This window comes from Diadema setosum, chromosome 6, assembly GCF_964275005.1.
Source record: "Diadema setosum chromosome 6, eeDiaSeto1, whole genome shotgun sequence".
Lineage (NCBI taxonomy): Eukaryota > Metazoa > Echinodermata > Echinoidea > Diadematoida > Diadematidae > Diadema > Diadema setosum.
The window spans coordinates 11,179,995-11,187,766 of record NC_092690.1 but is presented as its reverse complement, the minus strand read 5'-3'; positions in this window follow the sequence as shown (position 1 = coordinate 11,187,766).

Sequence of the window (7,772 nt, the reverse complement as noted above, 5' to 3'; positions counted from 1 at the left end):
ACTCCGCGGTGTCTGCACGTCAGAAACCACTTTTGCTGCTTTGATTTCAAAGAAAAAGATTGCGTTCTTCTGCCAAACCTAATTCAGTTTTTGATGAAACTTTCTGACGAAATGAATAGGGAACATGAAACATAGGGATATTCACACAGTCATTTCAGTTGCAGATGTATAATATAGAGGTCCAGCGCAATTGACAAGCATGCATACGTTAGGTCCTCCAATGACTTCATATAGGGTCTATCTCTAACACGTGGAATGTGCTTACTATGGGTACATAAAATAAGCATAAAATGATATATGATGTATGATGTCGATACATGTATATGATATATGATATATGAAGTATGATATTATGATAACATGAGACAGAGAGAGAGAATCAGAAGAAAATGTGTTCACACAGTTGTATAAACGTTTAGGGTGTTCTCTTTACACTTCGTATTTGTATTTTTTTTATGCTTTATTCAATTTCCTACATCTTGCATATCACTTTCAAGTTCATGAAATGTTGCTTCTTTATTTTATTTCTGTTAAAAAACCATGGCATTGTCATGATTGTATTGCTATTATAGTGTTCCGCTTATATTTCGCCGCCACTCTTTCCTTTCTTCAGTACGGTACATTTTGGACAGCTCCATGCAATAGTTGGTTTCTATTATAAATCCCTTAATGCCAAAACAACTCTTTCAATGTGGCCGTCACTTCATGTATTTTGTAAGGAATATAATCTTTACCGATATGTGGTTTACCACGTGACTTTCGTTAAGAATTTTCTGCCAGCGAATTACCGCGTTAGTGTAATCGTATATTAATGGTATACAATACAATTTACCGTACATACCATAAAATGTACCTATCACGGTGATTCCGCACGAAATCTTTGCCTAGTCAGTAATAAAGCTATTCCCCTATATCCGACCGAACAATTAGGCCTGCTTTTAGCCTAGATCTCATCATAATTATTTCTTGTAATTTGAACATAGCCCATCACTATACTGTCAAATGACTGTATACATACATACCTTTGTGCTTTATATCAAGGCAGACTGTTGTACAGGCAAAGTTTTAACTAATTCATGTTTTATCAGTTTTGTATTGTATAACTGAAATTGTTTCTGTGCCATTTTTATGATGAATGTGAAGATGAATTGAACTTTAAAGTAAGTTATTCACATATTCTAATAACAATTTTTTTTTTCATAAGGAACAGTTTCCTTTCAACCTATGATACTTGTAGTCGATACGACCCACTTATATTAACACAGCTTTCCTCTTTTGCTTGTGTGTGTTTCTGTCAGATTGTCTTTTGATAAGAACTGATGAAAAGTTCAGTTGTCTAGAAATCCGTCTTCACAATATCACTAGTCCATTGATTAAACTTCCTATAGCAGATTTTAGTATGTCTTTAACACAACCATATTATGAAATTCGTGAAATTCTTCCGTCGAGATGTTTTAATTGCAACAGATTGACTGACAAATCGCCCTACATCAGGCCCTATACATCGATGTAGCGCAATTTGTCAATCAGTTGCAAACATGTTATGTTCATGCAATGTATATATAACTCGTATGGTGGGTTAAGTGGGTCTGTCCTATACTTACTTTCCGTGCATGGCTTTCCGGTTCGGTTAGAGAATCTGCAACTACAATGTGCATCGGAAGGATGACTTATGCTACGCTATGGGTTTATTGTGTCGAGCCTTAGTGAAGTTTATTTCTGTCTGGGAGTAAAAAAAAAAAAAAAAATGTTGTCAATTGTAGCTATTCCTGAAATAACCCTGTTTGGAAACAGTCCTTCCATGTGTTGATGACACTATTTTCGAAACGATTATCAACTTCAAAAGACAATTAGTTTGTTTGTTTGTTTTTTTCGTGTTCTTTCTCTCAGTTTAACCAAGAAACGCTGTGGCAGTGCCTCAGCCAGTACTGTACAGGTTCCCTCTAAGCAATAATAACTTAAGCTTTCGATTACAGAAATAAAAGTATATACCCAACCTCAGTCTTATGAATTATGGACCTGGTAACGTGATCGATGGCGCGAAAAGGGAAGGCTCTCCAGATTCGGATGTATTTGGGAATCCCTAGTACATAGTAGGCTTTAATTATGTACAGTTATATCACTGATCTGTACATATTAAACTGCACATGCGACTTTCATAAGAATCTTGACTAGAGCCAACCAGTTACCAACGAGCACATGCTTCGATGCACATATTCTAGCAGCTCGGCGATAGTCTTTTTTCCCGAATGTACCTTGGTGGGCAACGAATTAATTTTCTCTCCCCATATAATCAGTGCCAAGGTGCAATTAAGTTGTCTGGCACCAAAGCGTTCAGTACGACATAAGTTGCACGTCACGAGTTCGACACCCACATATCATACAGCCCATGAGTCATATACAATCCATAAGTTCGACACCACACAAACAAGGCCCATATAGACCGACGCTCCGTGTTGTAATGTCGAAATCGATGGCTGTTTTTACCTAGTGTCGAATTAATGGGCTTTATTTGCTTAGTGTTGAACACATGGACTGTATACCTTGTGGGCTACGTATGACTGATGACCTTGTTTTATTTTTTATGTCGAGCTCATGGGCTGTATATATTACTCCATGACCCCCTTTTTTAACGTCTAACTCGTGGGCTCTATGACTCGTGGATTTTGTTCACGTGAGATGACCTCATATCGCATTCTTCTTTCTTTTGATGAATTAAACAAAGAAAACTGTAAGCTATGGTAAAAGTTAAAAAAAAAATCAAGTAAGACAAGTGATGATAATCACGGCGATTCAGATTTGGGGGGAAACAGTTTTGGTGACAACCAAATGTAAATTAGCAAGGAGATACTTACTTGGTTATGTCAACAGTGTAAGGATTTGATGCAAAAGTAAAAATGTACTTCTCCTTAATTTGTGAAAGTAAATTTATGGTAAATATGGGTCAGTGGGTATCTTGCAAGGTGGTGGCATCGTTGTATTATGTAATATGCAGATGTTATCGTGTCCGATTGTAATTTCGTGGTGAAAAAAATTGTGAGACACGAAATTTTCAGCACTTTTCAATTCGTGTGTCCGAAATTTCATGAAACATCCTTTGTTCATCTGACTCTGTGTTACATTCATGTATGGAAAAGAAATGGAGAAATAAAATGAATTCATCAAAGTGCAAATATAGGCTAAGCCTGTAGCATTATGCACAATATGAGTGAATTTTCGATGTATCAACCTGACATGTCTTTCTGACGTTAAGTTGTATACATGAAAAATATTATGCAAATATGAATGAATGAGTGTATGAATGAATATATATTCGTGTTTGTATACTGTGTGCGTTTGTTTGTTTAAATTGTTTGTTGTTTTGTGTTTTTGTGTGTGCTGTACTTAATTTTATGTATTTAGACTGAAGTCTGTTGTATCAAATGGATGGGATAAGTAAGTTTTTTTTTTAATCCCACATTTAAGGAATGCAAACAATTTGTGTGTGTCTGTGTGTTGTGTGTGTGTGTGTTATGATGTGAGAGTATTCATAAGTCATGTGTATCCTAGTAATGATTTCTTCCTGTCTGTTAGAGTGTTAATTTGGAGAGCATAACCTCGATGAGCATGCCTTCCTTCTGATGTCCCCGTCCACAATGTAACAACTGTTGAAGAAAAAATCCATTTCAAAAATTTATCAATTTTATAGGAAAGAGAAAACAAATCTCTGCAGAACAGTTAAATAATGATCGAAATCAGATGAGAAATAAGTAAGTTAGGACATTTTGAAATTTCAAAATATTCCTGAAAACGCTTTTTGACCAGTTGTTATGAATATTCAAATCAGCAAGTTGATAGTGTCATGCCCCCTGATTTTTTTATTCATGTCATGTAGAGAAACGACAAAAATAATGTCATATTTCAGCTGTATGAAAATAAAACTTGCCTTACAACTACCCACTATAAAAAAAGAAAGAACAAACGTAAACTCAAATACATGTCGCTTTAGCAAATTACCTGAATTAGCTATCAAAAAATGACGATATTTCCGAATTCTATATATAACACACGCAAAAACTGTAAGAGCATGACATTTATTTATTTATTCAGTTTTCTTTACCCAGGGTAGCCCCATCAGTGGTTTAAACACTGTTATCCTAGGGGGCCCTGCACCAACATCACCAACTCACTCATTTGTATATATTCATAAGAACTGATCAAGAAATGTTTTCCGAAGAAATGTAAAGTTGCAAAATGTCATGTCTTCCTTATTTCTTATCCGATTTTTTTTTTTTTTTCATTTGGGAACGTTGTGTAAGGATTTTTTAAAGTCTTTCTTATTAAGCTTAAATCTATTTTGGGTGGATTTTTCATACAATGCACGACCCGGGGGATGTATTAGTTTGTCGGGAACAGTTGGTACAGCGGAGGATTACGAAAGCATTGCTTTTGGCACAATGTGCTTGGAAACTAGGGGTGTATCGTCACAGATTTCACATTCAAACATTTAATGCGCAATATCCGCTGCAGCTGAATAAAGAATTACGCAGTTTCTACAATGTATGTGACAGGGCGCCCTCACTGTGCCGTGCTCGCCCTGCAAGACGACAAAAACAACAAAAAACAACAACAACAACACAACAACAACAAAAATCTCTCCATTAAAAGGGAGGAACTATAGGCGAGCTATGTACCTCCTCAGTATTACGTCGATGCCCATACACAAATCGCCATGACCTGCCTTTCAGTATCACTTTATTGTGAATTCCAATGGCTTTCTTTACCATATTCCAATGCATTCACGCTCACTTCTTGAATGTGGGCATGACCTGTGTCACTGTTACGTAAGAAAACGTGGTTTCTAAAGTTTTCTGAATCAGATTAAAGGTCCAGTTTACCTTTGGGAGCAGTGATTTTAAAAATGTTCAAGATATCACATTTGATGCACATGTGTAGGTCTGTTGTATCACAAAACGACCTACCATATAAAAGTTGTGCAATAAAGCCTAACATATAAGGAGATATCAGTATTTTTCTCAATAAACCGTAACTGTAGACGGTTTAATTTGGAAGTATTCTTATTATAACTATTGTTCACATTTTGTGTATTTAACAATACTTAACATCGATTATACGGATTCAGTTTTTTTACAGTCGTTGTTTCTATCCCTAACTCGCATTTTAGAACTAGTTTAAAGCACTAATGCTGGGTTTCTATTTCATCTGCAAATGGTAAACTATGCCTTTAAACTTCTGTCATACAGATTGTGTGTGTGTTTGCGTGTTTGTGAGATGGTGTGTGTGTGTGTGTGTGTGCGTTTGTGTTTTTGTGAGTGTGTTGTATATGAGAGTATCATAAGTTGTAATGTTTGTATCCTAGTGCTTTTCCTGCTTGTTAGAGTTGAAATTCGGGAAAATATAACCTCAATAATGACCCGAATTCACGAAGGTGCATGGTACAAATGAAACCATGGTATAAACCATGGACAAAAACCATGGAGCGCCAATTGTCGCACACTATATTTCGTTACGAAATTGGTCATTTCGTCGACAAAATGACCGTTTCGTTAAAGAAATTATCATGTCATGGACGAAATGTTCATTAAGTTACAAAATGTTGTCATTTCATGACAAAATAGTCATTTCATTGACGAAATGACTAATTTCGTAACGAAATAATCCATGCTACACTTGGCGCTCCATTGTTTTTTTTTTTTTCCATGGTTTAAAACCATGGTTTCATTTGTACCACCTTCGTGAATTCGAGCCAATAACTTCTAAGCATGCCATGGTTTCTGTTGTCCCCGTCCACAATGTTTAAAACTTAAAATACACAACGCAAAATATACACATTGCGCAACACACACAGGGGGTGTATTAGTTTGTCTGAAACAGTTACAGTGGAGGATTGTGAAAGAGATATGATTTATTGGCACAGCCTGACTCCTTCACGACCGACATGGGTTTGTGCTTGCAAACTAGGGGTGTATCGTCACAGATTTCATATTCAACCATTATTTGAATGCACAATATCCGCTGCAGCTGAATAAAGAATTGCTCAATTTCTGCAATGTATGTGACAGGGCGCCCTCACCGTGCCATGCTCGCACAGCAAGACAACAACAGCAAGAAAAAACATCTCTCCACTTTATTATGGTCTAACTATCTCCTCAGTATTACGTCGATCCCTATATATCGCCATGACCTGCCTATCGCTTTATTGTGAATTCCAATGGCTTTCCTTTACCATTCCAATGTATTCGCCCTCATTTTGGGGCATGACCAGTGCCACTGTTACGTAAGAAAACGTGATTTCTAAAGTTTTCTGAATCAGATTAAAGTTCTGTTATACAGATTGTGTATGTGTTTGTGTGTTTGTGAGATTGTGTGTGTAATCGCTTACCCATGGTGTTAAGCGAGGACACAAGTACAAACTTAACATTTAAACTGAGGACACACAGAGAACCGAGGACATCCTCGGTTCGCAGACCATTCCAAACGGTCTGCTTTTGCATGCTTTTGCATGTAGGGGTACATGTTTGTAGGTCTTCGATTAGCATTATCGTAATTAGTCCTTGGTTGGATGGTAATATACGAATGAGTCTTCGGTTGACAAGAGTCCTACTGACACACAGGTCCTCGGTTATGTGGTAAAATTCTAACGGGTAAAATAGGTCCTCGGTTTCCACCATAGACGCGTATGTGTGTGTGTGTGTGTGTTTGTGAGTGTGTTGTAAATGAAAGTATTCATAAGTCATATGTTTGTATCCTAGCGCTTTTCCTGTGTGTTAGAGTTGAAATTCAGGAGAGTATAACCTCTAATTCAGGAGAGTATAACTTCTAAGCATGCCCTTTTTCTGTTGTCCTCGTCCACAATGTTTAAAACTGTTAAATGGAACGCAAACCCCAAAAGCAATGTGGATTGAGTAAAAGCATTAACATGAATAGAACACATTAGTGAAAGTTTGAGGAAAATCGGACAATCAATGCAAAAGTTATGAATTTTTAAAGTCTTGGTGTTGGAACCACTGGATGAGGAGACTACTAGAGGTTATGACGTATGAGTGGACAACAAAAGAAAATATAAAAGGAATTTCACAAAAATTCACTTTTCTAGCAAAATGAAAGAATACTTGACTAACCGCTTTCAGAAAGCAGGGTGAATTAGTGCTACCCCTAACATAACGTCAGTATGAAGTTGATGGAGTGTGTAATTTTCATGAAAATGAATGTTTATTGAATTCAATTTTTTATTTTCTTTATGATTATTGTAGTCATCACCTGTAGTAGTCTCCTTACCCAGCAGTTCCAGCACCAAAACTTTAAAAATCCATAACTTTGGCATCGATTGCCCGATTTTCCTCAAACTTTCACTGATATGTTCTACCAATGTTGCTGCTTTCACTCAATCCACATTGCTCTTTGGGTTTGCGTTCCTTTTGAAATACACAACGCAAAATATACTCATTGCGCAACACACAGGGGATGTATTTGTCTGAAACCTTTGTTTGTCTGAAACAGTTACAGTTGAGTTTTGTGTGAAAGAGATGTTTTATTGGCACAGACTCCTTCACGACCGACATGGGTTTGTGCTTGCAGACTAGAGGTGTATCGTCACAGATTTCACATTCAACCATTCACTGCGCAATATCCGCTGCGGCTGGATGAAGAATTGCGCAACTTCCGTACTATATCTGACAGGACGCCCTCACCGTACTATGTTTTTCTTGCAAGAAACAAAATTTCGAGACTGTCAACTCTTTACACGAATTTCCGTGTGTCCTGTCTGTTGC